Genomic DNA, 24,960 nt, shown 5'->3' with positions numbered 1-24,960 from the left:
TTTTTTTTTTTTGGATTTTTTAGTAGAGACAGGGTTTCACCATGTTAGCCAGGATGGTCTCAATCTCCTGACTTCGTGATCCACCTGTCTCGGCCTCCCAAAGTGCTGGGATTACAGGCTTGAGCCACCATGCCCGGCCATACAGAACATTTCATCCAACAACCACAGGATACTCATTCTATTTAACAGTGCATGGATCTTTCTCCAAGGTAGACCATATGATAGGCCATAAAATGAGCCTCAATAAATTGAAGAAAATTGAAATTATATCAAGCACTCTCTCAGACCACAGTGGAATAAAACTGGAAATCAACTCCAAAAAGAACCTTTAAAACCTTGCAAATACATGGAAATTAAATAACCTGCTCCTGAATGAGCATTGGGTCAAAAAAGAAATCAAGATAAAAATTAAAAAATTCTTCAAACTGAATGACAATAATGTCATAACCTATCAAAACTCTGGGATACAGCAAAGTTGTTGCTAAGAGGAAAGTTTATAGCTCTATATGCCCAAGTCAAAAACTCTGAAAGAGTACAAACAGACAATCTAAGGTCACACCTCAAGAAACTAGAAAAACAAGAACAAAGAAAACCCAAACCCAACAGAATAAAGGGAATAACCAAGATTAGAGCAGAACTAAATGAAATTGAAATTTAAAAATATACAAAAGATAAATGAAACAAAAAGCTGGTTCTTTGAAAATATACATAAAATTGATAGACCATTAGCAAGCTTAACCAAGAGAAGAAGAGAGAAAATCCATATAACCTCACTAAGAACCAAAACAGGAGATATTACAACTGACACCACTGAAATACAAAGATAATTTGGGACTACCATGAATAGCTTTATGGACATAAACTAGAAAACCTAGAAGAGATGGATAAATTCCTGGAAAAAGACAACCCTCCTAGCTTAAATTAGGAAGAATCAGATACCCTGAACAGCAAGATTGAAATGATAACTAAAATATTACCAATAAAAAAAAGTCCAGGACCAGACAGATTCACAGCAGAATTCTACCAGCCATTCAAAGAGGAATTGATACAAATTCTTTTGGTATTATTCCACAAGATAAAGAAGGAACCCTCCCTAACTCATTCTATGAAGCCAGCATCATCCTAACACCAAAACCAGGAAAGGACACAACCAAATAAGAAAACTACAGGCTGATATCCTTCATGAACATAGATGCTAAAATCCTTAACAAAATACTAGCTAACCAAATCCAGCAATATATCAAAAAGATATTCCACCATGATCAAGCAGGTTTCATGCCACAGATGCAGTGATGGTTTAACATACACAAGTCAATAAATGTAATATACCACATAAACAGGATTAAACACAAAAATCACACAATCATCTCAATACATGCAGAAAAAGCATTTGACAAAATCTAGCATTGCTTTATGATTAAAACTTTCAGCAAAATCAGCATACAAGAGACATACCTGAATGTAATAAAAGCCATCTATGACAAACCTACAGCCAACATAATACTGAAAGAGGAAAAGTTGAAAGCATTCCCTTTGAGAACTGGAACAAGACAAGGATGCCCACTCTCACCACTCCTCTGCAACATAGTACTAGAAGTCCTAGCCAGAGCAATAAGACAAGAGAAATAAATATAGGGCATGCAAATCAGTAAAGAGGAAGTCAAACTGTCACTGTTTGCTGAAGATATGATCATTTACCTTGAAAACACTAAGGACTCCTCCAGAAAACTCCTAGAACTGAAAAAGAATTCAGCAAAGTTTCTGGATACAAGATTAATGTACACAAATCAGTAGCTCTTCTATACACCAACAGTAACCAAGCAGAGAATAAAATCAAGAACTCAACACCTTTTACAATGGCTGCAAAAAAACAAAACAAACAAACAAACAAACAAACACAAAAACCACTTAGGAATATACCTAACCAAGGAGTCGAAAGACCTTTACAAGAAAAACTACAAAACAGTGCTGAAAGAAATCACAGATGACACAAACAAATGGAAACACATCCCATGCTCATGGATGGGTAGAATGAATATTGTGAAAATGAGCATACTGCCAAAAGCAATCTACGAATTCAACACAATCCCCATCAAAATACCACACGATTTTTCACAGAATTAGACAAAACAATTCTAAAATTCATATGGAATCAAAAAAGAGCTCACATAGCCAAAGCAAGACTAAGCAAAAAGAACAAATCTGGAGGCATCACACTACCTGATTTCAAACTTCACTATAAGGCCATAGTCACCAAAACAGAGTGGTACTGGTATGAAAATAGGCACATAGACCAATGGAGCAGAATAGACAACCCAGAAATAAACCCAAATACAGTCAACTGATTTCTGACAAAGCCAACAAAAACATAAAGTGGGGAAAGGACACCCTTTTCAACAAATGGTGCTGGGGTAATTGGGTAGTCACTTGTAGGAGAATGAAACTGGATCCTCATCTCTCACCTTACACAAAAATCAACCCAAGATGGATCAAAGACTTAAACCTAAGACCCGAAACTATAAAAGGTCTAGAAGATAACATTGGAAAAGCCCTTGGAGACATTGGATTAGGCAAGGATTTCATGACCAAGAACTCAAAAACAAATGCAATAAAAACCAAGATACGTGGCTGGGACCTAATTAAAGTAAAGAGCCGTTGCACAGCAAAAGGAACAGTCAGCAAAATAAGCCGACAACCCACAGAGTGGGAGAAAATCTTCACAATCTATCTGACAAAGGACTAATATCCAGAATCTACAACACACTCAAACAAATCAGTGAGAAAAAACAAACTATACCATCAAAAAGCGGGCTAAGGACATGAATAGGCAATTCTCAAAAGAAGATATACAAATGGCCAGTAAACATATGAAAAAATGCTTAACATCACTAATGATTAGGGAAATGCAAATCAAAACCACAATGCAAGAGCACCTTTCTCCTGCAAGAATGGCCATAATCGAAAAATCAAAAAACAGTAGATGCTGGCATGGATGTGGTGAACAGGGAACACTTCTACACTGCTGGAGGGACTAGTGAATGTGAACAAGTACACAAATGGTGGAGATTCCTTAAAAAAACTAAAGGTAAGAACTACCATTTGATCCAGCAACCCCACCACTGGGTATCTATCCAGAGGAAAAGAAGTCATTATTTGAAAAAGAAACTTGCACACACATGTTTATAGCAGCACAATCCACAATTGCAAAATCATGGAACCAACCCAAATGCCCATCAATCAATGAGTGGATAAAGAAACTGTGGTATAGATCTATGAGGGAATACTATGCAGCCATAAAAAGGAATGAATTCACAGCATTTGCAGTAACCTGGATGAGACTGGAGACGATTATTCTAAGTGAAGTAACTCAGGAATGTGAAACCATACATCATATGTTCTCACTGATATTTGGGAGCTAAGCTATGAGGATACACAGGCATAAAAATGATATAGTGGACTTTGGGGACTTGGGGAAGAGTGTAAGCAGGGACAAAGGATAAAAGACTACAGATATGTTGGAGTGTGTACTGCTCAAGTGATGGGTGCAGCAAAATCTCACAAATACCACTAAAAAACTTACTCATGTAACCAAATACAACTTGTATCCCAATAACTTCAGGAAAAAAGCTTAAAAATTACATTTATCTGTGACTATAGTTTCAGTTTAACAATTATGGTATGCAGTGTGGTCTTTTGTCCCTAAGAACAAAGCAAATTTTAGGATTTGGTATTCTAAAACCAAAAGTTTATTTTAAAATAACATTATTAGAGCTAAAACATACTTACCAAAAGAAAAAGAAAAAAAAAAAAAAACAAAAAAACGATTCTCTGGCATGTGAAATTTGGCAAGGATGAAGAGAGGGGCTGTTGCTCTCTGGCCCTGGATTAGAACATTTGTACATCAGAAAGATTTTTAATGTGATCCATCAAAGTGCCAACTCTTTAGGAATACAGGTTGCCAACCTAATTCCAGTAGCAAATGACAAAAATGTTGCATATGTTTAAATTGACATTTGATTCTAGTCTTATGTTGGCTTTGTTTAAATGAATGCTACTGTCTTCCTCATGCAACTCATATCAAATCAATTGTGGATTAATAGTAGGAATAGAGTATCAGGAAAGCAAAACAAAATGAAATGAAACTTCCTGGTTGATTAAAATTCATTTCTTTATTCACTCATTATTTTTTTCTTATCTTTAAATCATCTAAATCTTACTGAGCATGAAATGATTAAGTGGGAATTGGGCAGATAGTGGAGTTGGGGATGGATCGTAATTATACTACACTGCGAGAAAGCAAAGTACACATTTCTACATCTAGGGAAAATCCTCTTGCAGATGAAAATTTGGTCATTGATTTTTTTCATACTCCAAAGAGTCTAAAATATTCCTCCCATTGTTAACTGCTTGGAGAATCCTTATCAGGACAGAAGTTTCAGATGTCGAAGATAATTTTCAAATTGGAGTTAGAAAAGCCATTCCCAGGTTAATGAGCACAGAGCAGCAGGCATTTTGAAGAGTTTATTTGGAGAAAGGAAACGTCTGCAGAAATCAAGTGATTAAGATGTGATACTCAAAGCGAACTCTGAGCGATCTCATTAGCAGAGACTAAGAATAGTCTAAAAATGCAATAAGAGCCCTTAGACAAGGTCACAAACATCCCAGTGCAGGCCAGCTGTGTGAAACCCACTGAAGAGAAAGATGAGGAACCTGATTGTACCAGATTAAGAAATCTTCCTTAGAAAAGGTGAGAGATTCTTCCCACTTACTAAGGGAGAAAGAGCCAGAAATATATGAAAATCCCATTGCATAGTGTTCATAGTTCTCCAGATGTGCTTATGCATCTTAAAATACATATACTTTTATTCCATAACGTAGTTTTAATCAGTCGGAATTAATTTGAATCACTTCTGTACAAATACTGCTTTCTCACACATCTTTCTCCACAAATTTCCCTAAAAAGTCCTCCTACTCACCTGCACACTGTCACTTTTCCCTCCTTTCCCTGAAATCACATTATATATTTGTTTCCTTTTAAAATTATATTCCTGCCATCAAAATAATGGAAGCTTCATGGGTGGAAGGCCACTATATAACTTGTTCACTATCTCATTTCTCAAGCCTAGAATAATATTTGGCATATAAGTTTCCAAAACATTTATTGAATAAAAGAATAAAGAACCCTTTTAAATTTTCATAAAATCATTGTTGAGACTACACCTCTATGTGTTATTACATGAATAACAGAATGTTGAAATGAAAGTTTTGGCCAGGGAACCAAGACACAGTGGATAGTACACTGGAAAGGGTATGCATTTACAATGGAGGTGGTCATCCGTGGTTGTTCATAACCTCTTAACACAACAAAGGCAAAAATGGACCAGAGAAGAGTTGTGAAGAAGATTTTTTTGGGGGGAACAGAGTTTTACTATGAGTCCTACTTTTAAGTGAAGTTATGGGTGATATTACATCCTGACCCTCCATTTTGTAGAGAGTAGCTTCAAGATGATTATTAGATTTTTGAGCAAACTGTCAGTGGGTTGTGACTTACTATCTTCAACTCCAAGGGGAAGAGGATTGCAGAAGGATCCTGGTATCTCATCACAAGACTAAAGATAGGGTCATGATGGTAAAACAGAAGAGACTCAGAAGGCTGTTGTCTAAATTTCATCTGAAAAATTTCAAGGGCATGAGAACAAATGTTGATCATATATACAAAGGTGTCAACATGAAAGCCATGAAGATACATAAGATCCTGTACAAGAGCATTGCCTGCAGGAGTCAACAGCTTACTAGAGGGAATGTGAAAGTATTTCCGAATGCTTAAGAACTGAAAAAGGAGTAAGTGATGTGTCAGTAATATGCCGTCACTCTCATCAAGGCAAATTTATAGACGAGCAAAAGGGCAGGGGTGGGTCATGAAAGAACACATTAAAATCACCATTAAAAAGTCAGTTTCTAATGTCTGCCAGATCCAAAGATTATGGTGTCAACTGAAGACGGTAACTATCAAGTGCAAGCTATTCTCCTTATTTCTCACCTATTTTCCCTAACCATGATGCAGCAAAGGAGAGTCAGAACTAGGGGCAGGCAGACAGAAGAAGAGGAGGAATAGAAGACTATGTAACAACAGAGAGAAGAAACCAGCCAGGTCCATGCTTCAGTCAGCGACTTCCGGCTTCCCACCCAAAATTGAGCCTGTGTTGGGAAAGGCAGGAATCTTAATATCAGTTAAAAGTCTTGAATATCATATAACCAGATTATTTAAATTATTGACCCTGGGGCTTCATGTTAACTTAATGTTTCCAGAAAGTTTTCATCTAGGAACAGAAGTAAAACTTGGCTTATAAATAAGTTTTAATAGGAGACAAAAATGAAATCTGTTTACAGTTACATCCCAGAATTTGTACAAGTTCAATATAATGACTAAAATAATTTTACAGAGTTTTTAATTCCAGGTAAGAACCCCTCTCAAATATTAACCTTATTTCTCTCTGGCTATGCTTTACATTTTGTTAATGATTGATAATGAGGAGGCAGTTAAATAAAATGTTTACTTGAGAATAGGACTCCTAAATGTATACACAAGTTATTTTTTAAATCAGCAACATGATTCTCAATGTGTAAATATTTTTAAAGTATCTGGTGTTTCTAAAATAGCTTATGAAAGAAAAATACATGTAGGAGTTATTTGAAAATTAGAGAAGGCCGGGCGCGGTGGCTCATGCCTGTGGTCCCAGCACTTTGGGAGGCCGAGGCAGGTGGATTGCCTGAGCTCAGGAGTTCGAGACCAGCTGAGGCAACACAGTGAAACCCTGCCTCTACTAAAATACAAAAACTTAGCCTGGCATGGCAGCATGCGCCTGTAGTCCCATCTACTCGGGAGGCTGGGCCAGGAGAATTGCTTGAACCCAGGAGGCGGAGGTTGCACAGTGAGCAGAGATCGCACCACTGCACTTCAGCCTGGGTGACAGAGCGAGACTCCTTCTCCAAAAAAAAAAAAAAAAAGAAAAGAAAAGAAAAGAAAAGAAAATTAGAGGCAATAAGTTCTGTCATATAATCTAGGAAAGTGTATAACTCTGTGCTGAACAATTTACAGAATCTAGGAGAATGAAATCCAGTGGTTGTGTCTGTGTGTGTAGTTGATAAGGGGTAACGTCTTAGTCCATTTGTGCTGCTATAATACAATTCCTGAGTCTGGGTAATGCATAAATAATAAAATTTATTTCTCACAGTCCTGGAGGCTGAGAAGTCAAAGATCAAGGCACCAGCAAGTTCAGTGTCTAGTGAGGGCCCAGTCTCTTTAAATATTCATGAATAAGTGCAAGCAGGCAATGGGTTGTATTCATAGTTCCAACGATTCAACTTCTTACCCATTATTACCATCTTTTCATTGTCTGGAAAACTGGTTCCGGAAGAAAAAAAACAAAAAACAAAAAAAACACCTGACTGTTACGATAAGCCAGACGTCATTTCCGGTGCCAGCTTTGCTGTCTCTCCCCAGGGACTTAGTCTGCTTGACCTTCATTAGCTCCTAGGTATCACATCTGCAAACGCTCAAACATTTTGGCATTTTTCTTTGGTGGAAAGGTTAAATAAAAATTGATTTTAATAATTTTGACACAAACTTAGAGAAAGAGATATACATGAAATGGATAAATAAATTGCTTCCTCTAGACCCAGGATAGGAGAACAAGCAAGCACCTGTTTGCCTGTCACCTAGGGAAGAGAAAAAGCAAGCACCTCTCTTGATGACTGAGATTTCTGCCATGACTTTGGAATTTGGGAGATTGCGCTGCAACTTTTCTTTCACTTGTGTAGTACTCTCCACCTCCCCATTAGATACTAAGGTACATAAAGAAATCTGCAAATGTTTTGTCATTTTTATAGCTCAGTGTTCATCTGCTTGTTTCCTTGTTTTGTTGTTGTGTTTATTAGGGCCAAGTACTATAGCAAACTTTACATAAGGTGTATGATTTATATCCTCCTAGACGCTAAGAAAATGGTAACTTAATAAGGTTAAGTAACTCGGTCAGAGTTAGCATAGTTGATAAGTAGCAAAGCCAAGTTTCTTATTTAGGCTGTCCAAATACAAAAACGAGGCACTTTAGCTTGTACTTCTAAGCACCTTTCCAAACCTTTCTTTCTACTGTGATCACTTTCATGAAACAGGATTTAACTCTCAACTCTCAGCCTTTCTGGGTGGAATGTTCTCATTTGCCATCTTCCTAATCTATAGCTTCATTATCCCTCTAACCACATCTACTACCTATCTCTTTTGTCTCTTCTCTTCTCTTACAGTTTTGTTAAAGGGCAGCAACCATATTGCACCTAGTCTTGATTAAGCAGGCATGCCACTTGTCACAGAGCCAAGCAAGAAAATTCCTCGTAGTAGTCCCCTTAAGCCATTGCTTGGAACGTTTCCCAGAAAGCATGGTGCATGCTATCCATACCCTATCCACCATACCGTGTGTAAGAACATTAATGTCCATTAAAAGTTTCTGATAAATTTTCAATCAAATTTTTTAATACAGCCCAGAGAGAAAGATAGTTTCACATTATCTTGAAGGTTTGATCTTAGTAAAGATTGCCTGTCTTTCAGAGGGTTTAGAACAAAGTATGCTGCATTTGAAAAGAAGGCACCACCTCCTTCAATGTCTGAATGACACTAAGGTAATAAAACTCTCCCTTAAAGGAATCACTGGGTTGCAAAATATCTAGACTATGAAGACATTTGCTGGCAAGATATCAAGTGTGTAAACTGAACCATGGCTGATTTTAATTTTATGATGGAATGTGAAACTAAAAATAATTATATATATATATATGTGTATATGTATGAGTATGTATATATTCTGAAATGCAATATGTTGTTATGTATGAATTGGATGATAAGCTACTTCTAGAGTCAATCTATCCTATGAATAGAAATTGATTATAATAACATAATAGCAATTATGGTACCTAGTTAGAAATACCACATGAAAGAAAATTCCCAAGCTCAGTAGGCAGAATTCTAAGATGACCCTGAGCCACACCCTTATATAATCCTCCCACTCTGAGTATGAACAGGATTTATAACTTGCTTCTAACCAGTAAAAAATCGCAAAAGTGGTGGGATTATAATTTGTTTCTATAACATAAACAAATACAAACTCCCTTGATTGGGTTGAATTACACAAAGGTGATGGGAAGTTGCACATATGATAAAATAATTTTTATATAAGACTGTCTTAGCACATTGTAGCAAGAGATTCTTCTGCTGGCTTTGAAAAACTTAGCTTCCATGTGGTTGTGAGAGGACCATGTGTCAAAGAGTATCCTCTAAGAACTGAGTATGTGGCGTGACAACCAGCAAAAAAGCTAGGACCTCAGTCCTAAGCCACCAGGAACTGAATTCTGCCAATAATTACTTAAGCTTAACACAGGAATGTTCAGCAGATGCTGTTAAGAAGTTCATCAATGAATGAATGATTTTTTTAAATGTGGGAAACATACACAATGGAATATTATCCAGCCATAAAAGAGAATGTCGGCTCACTGCAACCTCCACCTCCTGGGTTCAAGTGATTCTCCTGCCTCAGCTTCCAAGAATAGCTGGGATTACAGGCATGCACCACTACACTCAGCTAATTTTTCGTATTTTTAGTAGAGCTGGGGCTTCACCATGTTGGCCAGGCTGGTCTCCTGACCTCAGGTGATCTTCCCACCTCAGCCTCCCAATGTGCTGGGATTGCAGGTGTGAGCCCCTGTGCCCAGCCAAATCCTGTCATTTGCAGCAACATGAATGGAACTGGATAACACTGTGACTAACACTTAGACAGCACTAGAAAGACAAATATTCCATGTTCTTTCTAATATGTAAGAGCTAAGAAAGTTAATCTCATGGAGCTGGAGAGAAGACTGATAGATACCAGAGGCAGGGAAGGTGGGCGGGGAAGATTCTATATTTCAAAATAGCTAAAAGAGAAGATGTGAAATGTTCCCAATACAAAGAAATGATAAATGTTTGAGGTCATGGAAATCCTAAATACCCCGATTTGGTCATTACACCGTGTATGCATGTATCAAAATATCACATGCACCCCATAAATTGGTACAATTGTTATACATCAATAGAGTTTATTTAAACAGAAGTTTAAAATTGGCATCCATCTGGTAACTAAGCTCAGGACATGTTACCAAAGTGAAGTATAATTGCTTTTCTCCAGGAATCTTAAAAATGTAAAAATAAAATCTCAGGCTAATTATACAGATTGGTATTTATTGAAGAACCATGGGTCATATGAATGTTTCCTCAAGGAACTTAATTATCTTGACAAAAGCATGATAGCAAATGAAACAAATATGACATACAACCAGGTGTATAATTGTATTTGTCTGTATTTATCTTGCTGTGTGTTTGCGTATGTCTGCATGTGTCTCTATTTTTGTAAGTGTGTATACATGTATATATATTTGCGTGTCTGTATATATATATCTGTGTCTATGTCTCTGTGTATCTGAGAATTTGTGTGTGTACCTTTGTATTTGTTTTTATATGTGTACGTGTGTTGTGAGAGTTTGTGTGTGCATCTATATGAGTGGCAGAGTGTGTGTATGTGTCTGTGTTTACGTGTCTGTCTGTGTATACAAAAGTCTTGAAGGAGATGAAGAAAACACAAATTACCCTCTTCAAAGGCTTTTATAAAAATTAGTGAGGAGTAGAGAGAAAAACACAATACAGAAAAACAACAACAACAATTCCACTGATTTTGGACTCTGCAATCTGGTTTTAGTTCCAATTCTGTGATATGTTAGTTCTGTGACTTTGGTAACCTGCTTCAGTTCTGAGTCTTAATTTTCCCATATATAAAATGAGTTAGATCTTAAGAACATGCTGGGAGTGGTGGCTCACACCTCTAATCCCAGCACTTTGGGAGGCCGAGGTGGGTGGATCACCTGAGGTCGGCAGTTCAAGACCAGCCTGACCAACACAGAGAAACCCTGTCTCTACCAAAAACACAAAATTAGCCAGGAGTGGTGGCACATGCCTGTAATCCCAGCTACTCAGGAGGCTGAGGCAGGAGAATTGCTTGAACCTGGGAGACAGAGGTTGCAGTGAGTCGAGATGGTGCCATTACACTCCAGCCTGGGCAACAAGAGTGAAACTCTGTCTCAAACAAACAAACAAACAAACAAACAAAAAACAACAAGAAAAAAACCTATCCCACTGCTAGTAGGAATGTAAACTGGTACAACCATTTTAGAAAACTGTTTGGCTCTCTTTAATAAAGCTAATCATACTCATGCCATATGACCCAGCAATTGCTGTCATAGGTATCTATAACCAATATAAATGTGTACATGTGTTCCAAAGGCACACATTAGTATGTTTATAGCAGCACTATGTAGTCCTAATAGACTAAACTAGAATGAGAACTAGTCTAAAACTAGAACAGTCCCAATCCCCATTCAATGAACAGATACACTGTGGTATTTGCACCAATGGAATACTATATAGCTAGAGAATGAGCATTCTATAGCCTTACAAAAATATGAATGAATTTCACAAATATAAACAAAAGAAGCTTGATACAAATAAATCTCATAGAATTGATACATAGTACATCAAGAAGCAAACATGGTCTTTATCTACACTTTGATGTCAGGATAGTAGTTATCCTTGAGGAGTGGGCAGTCACTGGAAGAGAGTCTAAGGAGAAGAGGCATTGTCAGTTTCCTATTGTGTGTGCTGGTTAACTAAGTGTGTTCAATTTGTGAAATGTCATGAACACATATGATTCTGATATGTGTGATATTTTAGTAGAATATTTCACATAAATATAGTCTTTTAAAGCCTCACATAGTATCAGGCAGCTATGATGATCGAATAGGAGAATGCATTTAGACATGATTTGAACAAGTTCATCACTGCAGTTCCATACAAAAAAATAGTTGTCAAACTCTGGGTAATGAACACTGGTTGGTCATATAATCAATTTATGGATTGTAACCTGTATTAAATAAAATGAAAAAGACTAGCACAGAAAATATTGGAGTGTATCATATACTGTATACTGTTTTGTGATATAAACATCCATATATATGTTTATATGGGCTGAGATACAACATGTACATTTTATTCAGAGTCACAGTTAAAAGGAGTCAAAATTATTGATTTAAGGGGCTGATGATATAAGTTCATATAGCCTGTGTCTAAATTATGACTCCCTGTGTCTAAATTCTGACTCCCTGTGTCTAAATTATGACCAGCCTTGATTCCACATTAGTTAAGTGAAAGGCATTTTAATAAGGGAATCCTGGAGTACAATTAAAGCACTTCCAATGTATATTATGAGCAATCCTGACCATTGGCCTTATCACTCCTGGACATTGGCCAGAAGACCTAGGACTTTCCACTGTGTAGCCTAGAATTCTGCAAATTGCTTCCACAATACAAAAAGCTTAGGCTGTCCAAAAGTGGAGTTTCTTGAAAATACGTAGACTCTGTTTCGATCATTTTTCTTGGTAACCTTGCAGCAGATGTAGTGAGTGGTAGCTCTGTGTACCAGTGAAGATGCAGAATGGAAAATATTGTTCATTTGCATAGTCTCAAAATAATGGGATGAAGATAATAATTAATAGCTATATTTATACCCCTTGATTTAATTAACTCCAGCTAAGATGTTTGTAATCATGTGATTTTATGCTTGGGTAAATGTGTCAACGTGAACATTAGTCACTAATACAAGGCAGGAAGGGAAAAAAAAACTAAAAAGCCACCAGCAGAAGACAGGCCTCAGTAGTTCTCAATTTTCCACTTTGGGATGTTTTATCCATAGAAATCACTAGTGATGCTATTCTATGACAAAAAGTTCTCTGGAGGGGTGGAGAGAAGAGTGATATAGAATAAATAAAGGGATGAGCAAAGGGTAGGGTGAGGCTTAAGCCTGAAGCTCTTCTGATATTGAGATTAAGGCTGGGTAGAAAAAGGAAGTCTCTTGTGGTAGGGCCATTTCACTTCAAACCTACTCACCCTTGTAAGGGAATAGACTAGAGTCACCCCAGCACTTTGGGAGGCCAAGGTGGGTGGATCACCTGAGGTCGGGAGTTCAAGACCTGCCTGACCAACATGGAGAAACCCCGTCTCTACTAAAAATACAAAATTAGCCAGGCATGGTGGTGCCTGCCTGTAATTCCAGCTACTGGGGAGTCTGAGGCAGGAGAATTGCTTGAACCTGGGAGGCGGAGGTTGCAGTGAGCCAAGATGGTGCCATTGCACTCCAGCTTGGGCAACAAGAGCGAAACTCTGTCTCAAACAAACAACAAATAAACAAAAAACAAACAAAAACTATCCCAGTGCTAGTAGGAAAGGAGATGTGAAATAAGAAAACCAAACAGGGAACATAATTGGAGATACAACTGTTTAACTAAGAGGTAGAGGTTATTACGAGGATCTTGGCAAAATCAAATGGGGACCAAAAGATGGTGGAAGAAGGTCTGTTCAGAGGGACAAGATGTGCAGGTTTATTATAAGACTAACATTTCTGAGAAGTCATTTAGATTGGATTTACGTGGCAAAGCGTATAAAGAAAAGGGGTCTGGGTAGGGTTGTACACTGACCAAAATAGTAGACATGGTTTTTGAGCTGACTAAAGAAGGGCTCGTTCAGATTTGCTCTAGTTTGCATCCAAACCTCCTGATGCTTCAAGTCAATGAATCCACTTCACATCTGTGTGGATTGGTCACATTATATAGAAGAAAAGGAACCTGAAAAATCTCCACAGTATGCAAGAGCCTTCCTTTGAGCTGATTGAAGCTGGGAGCACAGAGGACAAAGGCTCCCTGCCTTTATCTCAGCCACATGGTCCTGCTTTGTGAAGGGTCAGATGGGGAAGAGAAACCTCACATCAGAGTTAATGATCATAGTCCTGCTTTGCTAATTAATGCCACTGACTCATGTGGTGTGAAAACACAACTTAAAAGGCTCCACACCAGCTGAGAAATCTGGGCTGGGAGAGGAAAGTAACAGGAAATCCTTTACATAACTAAGAATCAAGGAAAATCTTTCATTTTCTGTTAATCATGTCTTTTAAATCTATAATTTCTGAGTAGGGCAGGTAGGCAAAAATCAAATCAGTGCTGCCTAAACACACTGGTTCCATTGTAATGAAAAGCTATCACTTTCGTATTTCCTCTTATAAGGGAATAGACTAGAGTCACCCCATGTCTCAGTCTTTACTTTTTTTTTCTTTTGATTATTGCATAAGCAATTCTTACCCTTGAGTTTTATAAAATAACTTTGCAACGGAGCATTATAACTCATGATTGCTTTAAAAATGAATGAGTATGCACTCCCATTGACATATACATTCATATACATACATGCATGTATATGAGGTTCTAAGAATATATATTATTGAGACGTACTTTTCTGGGATATGGTAAGCTTTAAATAGGACCCTAGTATTCTGAAGGAGTTCATGGATCCTATTAACTAGCTCATTTGCCAGTCACAGTGTGGACAATTCTTTCTACAGAGAATAATTTCAACATTATTCTATCAGGGTGAAATTCTGGATCAGGGAAGGATGCAAGGCACTCATACATGTGTATACATTATTTTAACACTCTGCCCAGAGGTTCAATTCTTATAGCATGTGAAATTTTTGAGGTATAAATATTTTTGGGGTAGGGAGTTAGTCAATCTCAGGGTATCAAGATAACTTGAGACAAATTTATTTAATAACTTAGCAAATTTTCACTCTATAGGTGTACCTGTTGTATATTTTAGTAGGTATATAAATATGAGTCTAGTACAACTATATACATGCATGGATTTGCAATATAATATTTTGATTTCATAACACCTGCTCAATATGCTGTGTTTGTTGTTGGGAAAGACAAGGCACATGCTTGTCAGTTGAGATTTCATTTCCGTTTTCATTGCGAAGGGTTGTAAGCTACGATCTATTATAGATCTTACTCCATAACCCTCCTAACCAAGTCTAGTATTCCACTTAAAAAAAGAGATATAAAATGCAACATCACTTGTAAAATTCACAATTCACACAATTTCTTACTAGCACTAATTATATATAAGGGTAGGTCATTTTGTCTGAAGCCAACCCCTAGCATTAATTATTGCTGTATTACTAGAATGCTAATTTGGGAAGTTTTCCATTGCTCCTCCTTTTGCAAACACAAGATAAAGCTAGGCTTTTAGTTATGAGGCAGGTTTAATTTCTTTTGAGTAAAGAAAACAATGGTAGTACTAGCTTGGCTTTACAATAATCTATAGTGGTCCCAGATAAAGCACAAATTTGTGATGTTATTAAAACACAGAGTTCTATTTTAACTGTGGGTGATAACAGTGCTAGAATGTTACAAAAAGGGAGTGTGCATGTCAGTGGGATTCTGCATATGAATATTTGTGTATATTTTCCTATAACCCAGTACACACAGATGAATGGTTAAAAGAACCTAAAAGCATTTTACCTAATGACTCATCACCCACTCACTGCTTTGTTCTAGTGTAGTCATCGTTGCACATTAACTTGGATGTCAACTATGCTCCTGTGGTAAACAAAAAGGCAGAGAACTTTGTGCATCCAAGGAGGTCCTGTAAAGGGCTCACTCGGTGAAAACATCTGCAGTGCCTATTTTAAATCAAGGCCTCCAAATTACATCTGTGGTGAAAGGAAGATACTCACTGCACAGTGAATGAAGGGGCATGTGCCTCATAGTGATGCTACATTAAGAGAGAAAGAGAGAGAGAGAGAAAAAAAAAAAAAAACCTAGAAATAACCAGAGAGGGAAGAAAAAGATAATAAAAGAAAGTGAGATGGAGAATGGAAGACATTCACAAATATCTCTAGGGTACAATAAAAGGAATGCTAATGACTTGCTCAAGTCTTGAGAAATCCAAGGATCGTAAAATCTTTTTGTAGCCAAAACATTAGGAATGCAACGTATGAGAAAAGAGACATTCTAACTTCATCAAGTGAGAGTTTACCTGTGAATTTACACTTCTGCCTCTAGAAATTTCAGGCTTATTTCATCCTTCCAACACATGAGCAAAAATAAAGTGAGAATATTTCTCTTTACAATGCATGAGCTATAATCCAAAGAGAATGCTGTGATTACAAACTTTTGGGAGACTATACATTAAAGTATCACTTCTCAGAGCCTTTTACATGCTAATAAATTTTGCCAATTGTTTGTTTGTTTATTTATTTATTTATTCATTTATTTATTTATTTATGACAGAGTCTCGCTCAGTCGCCCAGGCTGGAGTGCAGTGGTGCAGTCTCGGCTCACTGCAAGCTCCGCCTCCCGGGTTCAGGCCATTCTCCTGCCTCAGCCTCTCCAGTAACTGGGACTACAGGTGCCCACCACCACACCCAGCTAATTGTTTGTATTTTTAGTAGAGACGGGGTTTCACCATGTTAGCCAGGATGGTCTCGATCTCCTGACCTTGTGATCTGCCCTCCTCGGCCTCCCAAAGTGCTGGGATTACAGGCGTGAGCCACCGCGCCCAGCCAAATTCTACCAGTTTTTAAGATGGGAAGGCATATAATATGTAGCAAGAAACTAGATCAAGGCTCCCTTTATCCAGAGCATTTACAGTGAGGGAAATTATGCTTCCTAAAGCCAATTTTGGAAAAGGCTGAATTAGACTTTTCAGTTAAGATGCTTAACAATACCTTATATTAAAAAGAACAGATCATTATAAAAGTCAAAAAATTGAAAAAAAAAATCATAAAAAATATATTTCAAGGATTGCTTTAGGAATTTTTTATTGTTTGGTAGAGTTTCATAATGATTTTAACAATCAAACATGATAAGAAACTTATTTCTACAGTCTTGATATTTGTTCTTTCTGCGTGTTGTTATCTTTTACTGAATGCATAAAATAAAATCATGCTTCAGCATTAAACTTGGCTTTACAAGATTAAGATGTTAGAATGTGGAAAGGGAGGCAAAAATTTATGAACAAAAACCCTAGCAATAACTGGAACCATCCAGAGACCCCTGTAGACAGGGCAGGGTTGTTTGCTAGATATACTAATTAAATGAGGCAATGTATTAAAATGGTTTACATCGTGCTTGGCACCCAATCAACACCCAATATTAGTAAAAATTTTCATGTGTTATTGATATTGTTATGTCATATACCACATTAAAAAAGGGGGGGATCTTTATGAGCATAGAAATGATCTCCAAGAAATAAAAAGAGGAAACTAACAGGGTAATCTCCTATGCTGATTCATACACTATATATGGCAGAAGGAGCTTGTGTTTAATCTAATTTAATTCGGACCTCCCCACAACCGATCTAATTTAATCTAATCAGCTAGTTAGTTGCTATTCGTTATAGTATAATTCAGCTAAGGTTACCAGTGGCCCTATACAGACTTTGTCAAAATTATCTTTCCATACCACCATGCAACACAACCTTGGCCTGAAAGTCTGTTTCCCCACATGATCATTCCTCTTATGAATGAATTAGTGCTTTATAAAAGCTACTTGGGAGGCTGAGGCAGGAGAATTGCTTGAACCCGGGAGGTGGAGGTTGCAGTGAGCTGATATCACACCACTGCCCTCCAGCCTGGGCAACAGAGTGAGACTCCGTCTCCAAAAAAATAAAACAGGACTGGAAGGAGTCCGTTTGCTTTCTTCTGCTTTTTAGCCCTCTGAAGACATAATGTTTCTTCACTTTTTTGCTCTTCTGTCATTTGAGAAAACCTAGATGGCACCATCCATTGCCATCTATCAGGAGTAGCCCTCACCAGAAACAACTTGATCTTGGAATTCCCAGTCTCCAGAACTGTGAGAATATTTTATTATTTATAAATGACCCAGTCTTAGGTTATTTTGTTATAGTAGCACAAATGGACTAAGACATACACTGTTACCATTCTAGTCTAAATCACTCTCCTGGATGACTTTAGTAGCATTCCAACTGACTAATCCTATACCATTCCTCTCCCTTCACTATCCTGTCCCCACAGAACAGCCAGAATGATTTTTGAAAAGTCAATCAGATCACTATCATTCCCTCAATTAACTCCCTCCAGCATTTCCTATTCCACTTCCTAAGTGGATTTATGAAATAAATCCAAATTCTTTTTTTTAGGATGATAACTTTTATGCTCCGTTTTTACCCTCCCATTCTTCCCATGCTCCCCAGTTTGTTTTGGCTTCATGGCATTTGCTGTCTGTCATTGTTCCTTCTGCTTGAAACTCCCTTTCCTTCAACTGACACATACCTGTCTCTTAGTCATTCAAGCCTTAGGCCCAATAATTTCTGAAGTGAAGGGGCAGAGGGCCCTTCTATCCAGGAGTGTGTCACCTCATTTAATGGCACCATCACTCTTGATTCGTAATGCTCTGTGTTATACGTTGAAGTGTGTGCCCTCAAAAAGATGTATTAAAGCCTTAAGTCCCAGGGCCTCCAAATTTAATCTTACTGTGAGTGGAAACAGAATTTTTACAGGAGTAATCACGTTAAAATTTGGTTATTGGGGTGAGTTGTAATAAAAAATAACTGATTTCCTTATAACAAGTGGACCTCTGTACACAAAGACAGACATGCACGGAGGAAGATCATGTGAAGACAAAGAGATGGCAGTCATGAGACTCAAGCAGTGCATCTACGAGCCAAAATAATTGGCCAAGGACTGCCATCAAATGCCAGAAACTAGAAGAAACAAGGAAGAATGCTTCACTAGAGTGGTCAGAGTACATGGCTCTGATGGCACCTTGATTTTTGAATTTGTACCCTCCAGAACTGTGAGACTATACATTTTTGCTGTTTTAAGCCCACCTAGTCTGTGGCACTTGGCAATGACTGCCCTAAGAAACTAATGCTATGTTTTCATTTTAGTTACAGCACTTATCACAGCTGCAATCATTTCTTTGGTTTACTGCTATAGATCACTTTCCACGCTAGAATGCAAACTCCCCGGGAGGCAAAGACCTGCATGTCTGGTTGTATGCCATGTGACCTGGATTTGGGAGAATGCTAGACAGAGAAATTGATGCTCAAAATATATACAACACATTAATGAATGATAGAATTGAATGGAAGCATTCATGAAGTTTAAAAGACAATGAGGCCGGGCACGGTGGCTCAAGCCTGTAATCCCAGCACTTTGGGAGGCCGAGACGGGTGGATCACGAGGTCAGGAGATCAAGACCATCCTGGCTAACACGGTGAAACCCTGTCTCTACTAAAAAATACAAAAAACTAGCCAGGCGATGTGGCGGGCACCTGTAGTTCCAGCTATGTGGGAGGCTGAGGCAGGAGAATGGCGTGAACCTAGGAGGCGGAGCTTGCAGTGAGCTGAGATCCGGCCACTGCACACCAGCCTGGGCGACAGAGCGAGACTCCGTCTCGGAAAAAAAAAAAAAAAAAAAAAAGACAATGAACACAAATACCTCCAACCATTGCCCTTTGTTTTGTTGGCTTTCTTGATTACTTTGTACTTGTCTACGCATTCTTTAAGCCCAATTCTTCTGGAGAGTACAATTCAATCTGCGACTACCTATAAAGGTCTATACATTATTATGGAAACAAAATCTCAGTGGATCTTACTTAGTGCCTAGATGACCATACCTGTAAAATGTCGGTGCCATCCCCTAGGAAGAAGGGGGAAGCAAAGGATTCTTTGAAAAAGAAACATAGTAAAAGTAGTAAATAGTTTCTGTCTCTGGCTTTATACAGGTGTCATGATTTGGGTCAGAGATGATGAGAAACTTGATTGCAGGTATTTCTAAACCAAGGTATTCAGCAAATACTTACATTGGTAAACTGTGTTACCTCTCTTTAAGTTGGGAAGCAAAAAGGTATTGTAATTGAAAAAGTATAGGTTCTGGAGGCAGAGACCCCTAAAGTTCAGGCTCGTTTAACTTACCAATGTGCAAACTTGAACCAACCATATATAAGTTACCTTCTTTTCTAAGCTCCAGCTTTTTCAAAGGCCCCTCCCAATTGAGAAACAATGGTATACACCCTAAAAATGTTGATGAGAAAATTAAGAGATAATGAATGCATGGTGTTAGCATGCTGCCTGAACCACAGTAAAAATGAAATACATGCTAGGTAATATCATATTTATTATCTTAAGAGTCTGCTTGTCACAGAATTCGTGGACAAGACTGACGCCTTGTGTTATGTGAAGAATACAAACCTCAAACCAATTATTTGACTCACACACAAAGTAAACCTATTTTTACTTCTGCTGGCCTTGACCACTGAACTAGTCTTCACTGATTTAAATGAAATTGAAGATCAGGAGTAACATTAGCAAGTAGAAGCCAAATCCCCACAGCTGTTATCAATCCCCATATAATTGATTAGAATCCTAAAGAAACATAAGAGATTCCTTCTTAAAATTATCACTCAAGACTGTTAGAAGGTTATGAACATCTACCATTGATGATGAAGCTAAATGCAGTATTGTCTCAGTACCCTTTGTGCACACCTGTGCATATGTGTGTGTTATTTTTCTTCTGCATCGAACCATATTTCTGAAGTAGCCACGGAAAGAGTCCCATTTGTGCTTTTATGTTTGTTTGGTTTTTCAAATTTGTTTCCTACACTATAACCATAGCAGCAGTGTGGAATTTGACCACAAGACTATACAGTTCATGAAGACAAAGAACAAAGTGCAAGAGTAATAACAATAATCAATGGATTTTTTATTGCATTATAGTTGATACAGTATTTTCCTACTAATTATTTCACTTGCTTCTCCCAGAGGACAGGTCAAATAGTTATAAGTAATATTTCTATTTTGAAGTGGAGGGAACTGCGGTCACATGCCTTTGATTAAAGTCACAGAGCTACTCTGTGATAGGAGTCATGTTAAATCCACAAATTTCAACTACGAATCTCCTTTCCGTCCATTATAACTTGCAGCAGTAATTATATAAAAAGCGAAAGACAGATTGATGATCTAGAATATAGTTAGAAAGAGAGACCGCATGAATACATCTAGCTCTACCATTACCACGTAAGATAATATCAGCTTATCAGTTTTCAAAACATTGCATCTTGTCTATGTTGAGTACTAACATCACGAAGCAGTGGTTGCATAATAGATTGGATTGTGTTAACCTTACCTGATGCTGTTGGCTCATAAAACAAAGGACTTAATGTCACTGACTAAATTCATCACTAAATGAGAATTCACAAAGTTGTCTAGATAACCTAAATAATTTCAAAATTTGTAGCAAAACTGGTAAAAATGCGTGAGTGGTTGCTTTGCTGCCTTAACTTAACATCCAGGCTTCCCAGTGAACAAGGAAAACCAGACCGGCTTGTCTGGGAAATCCTCCGCTTAGTCACAGCTGAATCCTTCTACCCAAACAAAACACTGTCCAAACCCAGACTGACAGCCCACAAAGAGAAAAAATTCAAGATCAGAACCTTATCTTTCAAAGAATGCTGGAGACTATCTCATCAAGGCAGACTCAGACTTGAAACCAACCTCTTCCTCTGCAGAGTGATGGCAGTTCCTCATGATCTGGACACAAAGATTTTGAGCCTTTAATGTTGCTTCAGACATACTATATGCAAAGGCTGGATTGTCCTTGATGAGTACCAGGAAACTAAATAATTCCAAAGCACCACAGCCTCCCTTAAAGCCTCCAGAACAGAAGAATTCCTCCTTATTGATCCACAGTCTGCAGCATTTCAGCCCTTGACTATACACTGTCTTCTGCTCTCCAATGGTTTGACATGTTCCCATCTTGTTTCCTGAACATATTCCTAAGTCATTTAATTCTTTTTTTAACTTCCTTAACACTTCACCCTGCCACCATTATAAACGAAATTTCAGCTACTGTGTCCCATGCCCTGAACTAAATTCTGGAGCTATATAGAGGATGAATAAAGAACCCTTGCCTTTCAGAATCTCCCAAGTTCATAATGGAGACACTCCCATTTATAGCTCACATCAAGATGATACAAGAGCTATGCCAGCAATATAAATATATTATTTAGAGAGTTTGGGGAGAATGAGATGACATAATAATTGATATAATACTCTTTGGTGGAGGAGGATGGATTATTTCAGTAAGGAGAATATGACCAAATTCACCCTGTTTCAAAGAGGTTTGGCATGTTTTGAGAATGTCAAGTGGTATAATAAGACTGCACATAAACAATGAAGATAGAATGTGGCATTATGTAGCAAGGGGACCTGAATACTTTTGCATTGTCCTTCTTCTTATAACTTAAGCTTATTGAGTGCAGGGATGATGTGTTTTGTTCACTGTTCATTCTCAACATCTAGAACAGTGTCTGTCACATGGTGGCAATTTAGTAAACATTTAAGAAATAACTAAATGAATGGGACTGAGAGATAAAGGAGCCATGCACAATATTCGAGCAAGGGATAAAATAATTAGATTGGTGTTTTAAAAGACAACTTTATGGATTCTTTTTTTCCACTTTTTTTTTTTTTTTTTTTTTTTTTTAAGAGACAGGGTCTTACTCTGTTGCCCAGGCATCAGTGTGGTTGGTGCAAACATAGCTCATTGCAGACTTGAAATCCTTGGCTCAAGTAATCCTCCAGCCTCAGCCTCTTCAGTAGCTGGTACTACAGGTGAACATGACCACACCCAGCTAATTATTTTACTTTTTGTAGAAATTGGATTTTGCATATTGCCCAGGCTGGTCTCGATCTTCTGGCCTCAAGTGATCCTCCTGTTTCAGCCTCCCAAATTGCTGAGATTAATGGTGTAAGCCACTACACCCAGACCCCTTCCACTTTTAAAATTGCTCTTTTTATAACTTATAATTTATTATTTAATGTAAATTTCCCAGTTTCTACTTTTGTTCTGCCAGAGTCTTTTTTTCAACAAAATGATGAGGATACTTACTCGAAATATAAGTTAAATCAGAACCATCTCTGGTCAAAACCCACCACTGACTGCCATCTTACTTAAGGTAAAAGCATGAATACATCTAGCTCTACCATTCTAGTTCTTCCTATGGCCTGAAGAGCTTATATCATTGCCCATTATCTCCAGGTCTCCTGCCTTCTTTATCTTCAACTCCGACTTCTCTCCCTCACTATATACCTTCCAGTCACACTGTACTCCTTGGCATTCCATGAATGAACCAGGCATGCTTCCACCTATTCTCTTTGCTTGAAATCATCTTTCCACAGATAGCTATATGGTTCACAGTCTCATCTCTTTCTGATCTTTGCTCAAATATCACTTTCCCATAAAACCTTCCCTGAGCAATTCATTCAAAATTTTATACTTGATGTTTCTCCACTGCCATTTTTCCCTTATGCACCTCCATTTTTCTGTTGTTATTATACAGCACTTGTCTCACTGAACCATACTTTATAATTTCCTTGCGTTTTCTGGTTATTGCTTCTTTTCTATTTTCCCTCACTTAACAAGAACAGAGATCTTTGTCTGTATTTTTTCCCCAGTGATGTACCCTGAGTGTTTATGGCTAGAATTGAGCCTGGCACATAGTAGTTGCTTTATAGATGGCTGCTAAATTGCACTGAATGGTTATCAATTTGCATAAAGACTTTGATTTTGGCCAAGCGCGGTGGCTCGTGCCTGTAATCTCAGCACTGTGAGAGGCTGAGGAGGGCGGATCACAAGGTCAGGAGATCCAGACCATCCTGGCTAACACGGTGAAAACCCGTCTCTACTAAAAACACAAAAAGTTAGCCGGGCGTGGTGGCAGGCACCGTAGTCCCAGCTACTCGGGAGGCTGAGGCAGGAGAATGGCGTGAACCTGGGAGGCTGAGATTGCAGTCAGTCGAGATCACACCACTGCACTCCAGTCTGGGTGACACAGTGAGACTCTGTTTCAAAAAAGAAAAAAAAAAAAAAAAAAAAGACTTCGATTTTGACTAATACAAAGCAGTAGGAGGTGCATATGGCTTGCTTAGCATGCAAGGTAGTTGTTAGAAATAAATGCTATAATCAATGCGCAGATCCTGATAAGAGTATAGGGCTCTATCTGCTTGTATGTTAGTATTTTATTACTGATGTCCATAGCATGAGTCAATGGCTGCCACATCATCTTATTGCCATCTGGAGGCTGTACTCCCTGATGGCAAGAAAGGAACAAAGAGAAAAAAGTGAGCTTCCAAAGAGTCTGGAAATGCATATCTATTCACTTGGTAAACATATTTGAGCAAATAGATAGGTCGTGGAAATTCTGCCTACCTAAACTGGATATTTATAGAAGGTAAATGAATGAGCAGTTACGAAATGAGCAGAAGTGAAGAGGCAACATGGAGGTGGCCTAAAAGAAAGACTAGAAAGAAACAACGGTATACAACCCCAGTTAACGTAGTGAAACTGCAGCTGCTGGAATCCAACAGGAGCAGATCTATCCATTTGCTGCTTAAGCTAAGGGTAAGCTAGAAAGTTAGGGAATACATCTGGGATTAATTATTTCATTCTAAGACTGCTTTACGGCCTTCTGCAAATATCAAAATATCCCAAGTGTTTTACATTTGTTCCCCTATATACACTCTCTCCCTTCTCCACCCTGTTAAGACAAGGGCTTGTACTACAAAGTCAATGGGTTCCTTTGCTCTCTAGATATAGATCAGCTTCATCCCATGGCAGACACTGGCAGGAGACTAGAGGGAGGGAGATGTGGAAGGGCAGGCCGCATATTCCTCTGGTTCCCTCCCCGTGGGGTTGGTTGGGCTCTCTCTAATCTTCAAAGAAATCTCATTGCTCTTAAAGTGACCTCTGCATGAATCTCTCCTGGCTACCAGTAGTCTTTCCCTTCTTCTGTCTCTTCAGGCCTAGGAGTAGTGATAGCTCTTCTCTTCCTAACCCCAGGTTACTTACTGCTTTGACTCTTACGGTTCACCAAACCACTCACACTTGAAAAGCTATCCCTGTATTTTTTTTCTTAACTTCCTTCTTTCTTTCTCCTTCCTTCCTTCCTTCCTTCCTTCCTTCCTTCCTTCCTTC

General features: G+C 38.1%; 1 protein-coding gene across 4 annotated transcripts in view; it reads right to left on the bottom strand.

Annotated features, from left to right (window-relative positions):
* Positions 1 to 24,960, bottom strand: part of LRRC4C (leucine rich repeat containing 4C) — a 1,306,046-nt gene that overhangs the window by 41,670 nt on the left and 1,239,416 nt on the right. The window lies entirely within an intron of this gene.

The sequence above is a fragment of the Piliocolobus tephrosceles genome, chromosome 13, assembly GCF_002776525.5.
Source record: "Piliocolobus tephrosceles isolate RC106 chromosome 13, ASM277652v3, whole genome shotgun sequence".
NCBI classification, from domain to species: Eukaryota; Metazoa; Chordata; class Mammalia; order Primates; family Cercopithecidae; genus Piliocolobus; species Piliocolobus tephrosceles.
This window is presented reverse-complemented; position numbering and strand designations above follow the sequence as displayed.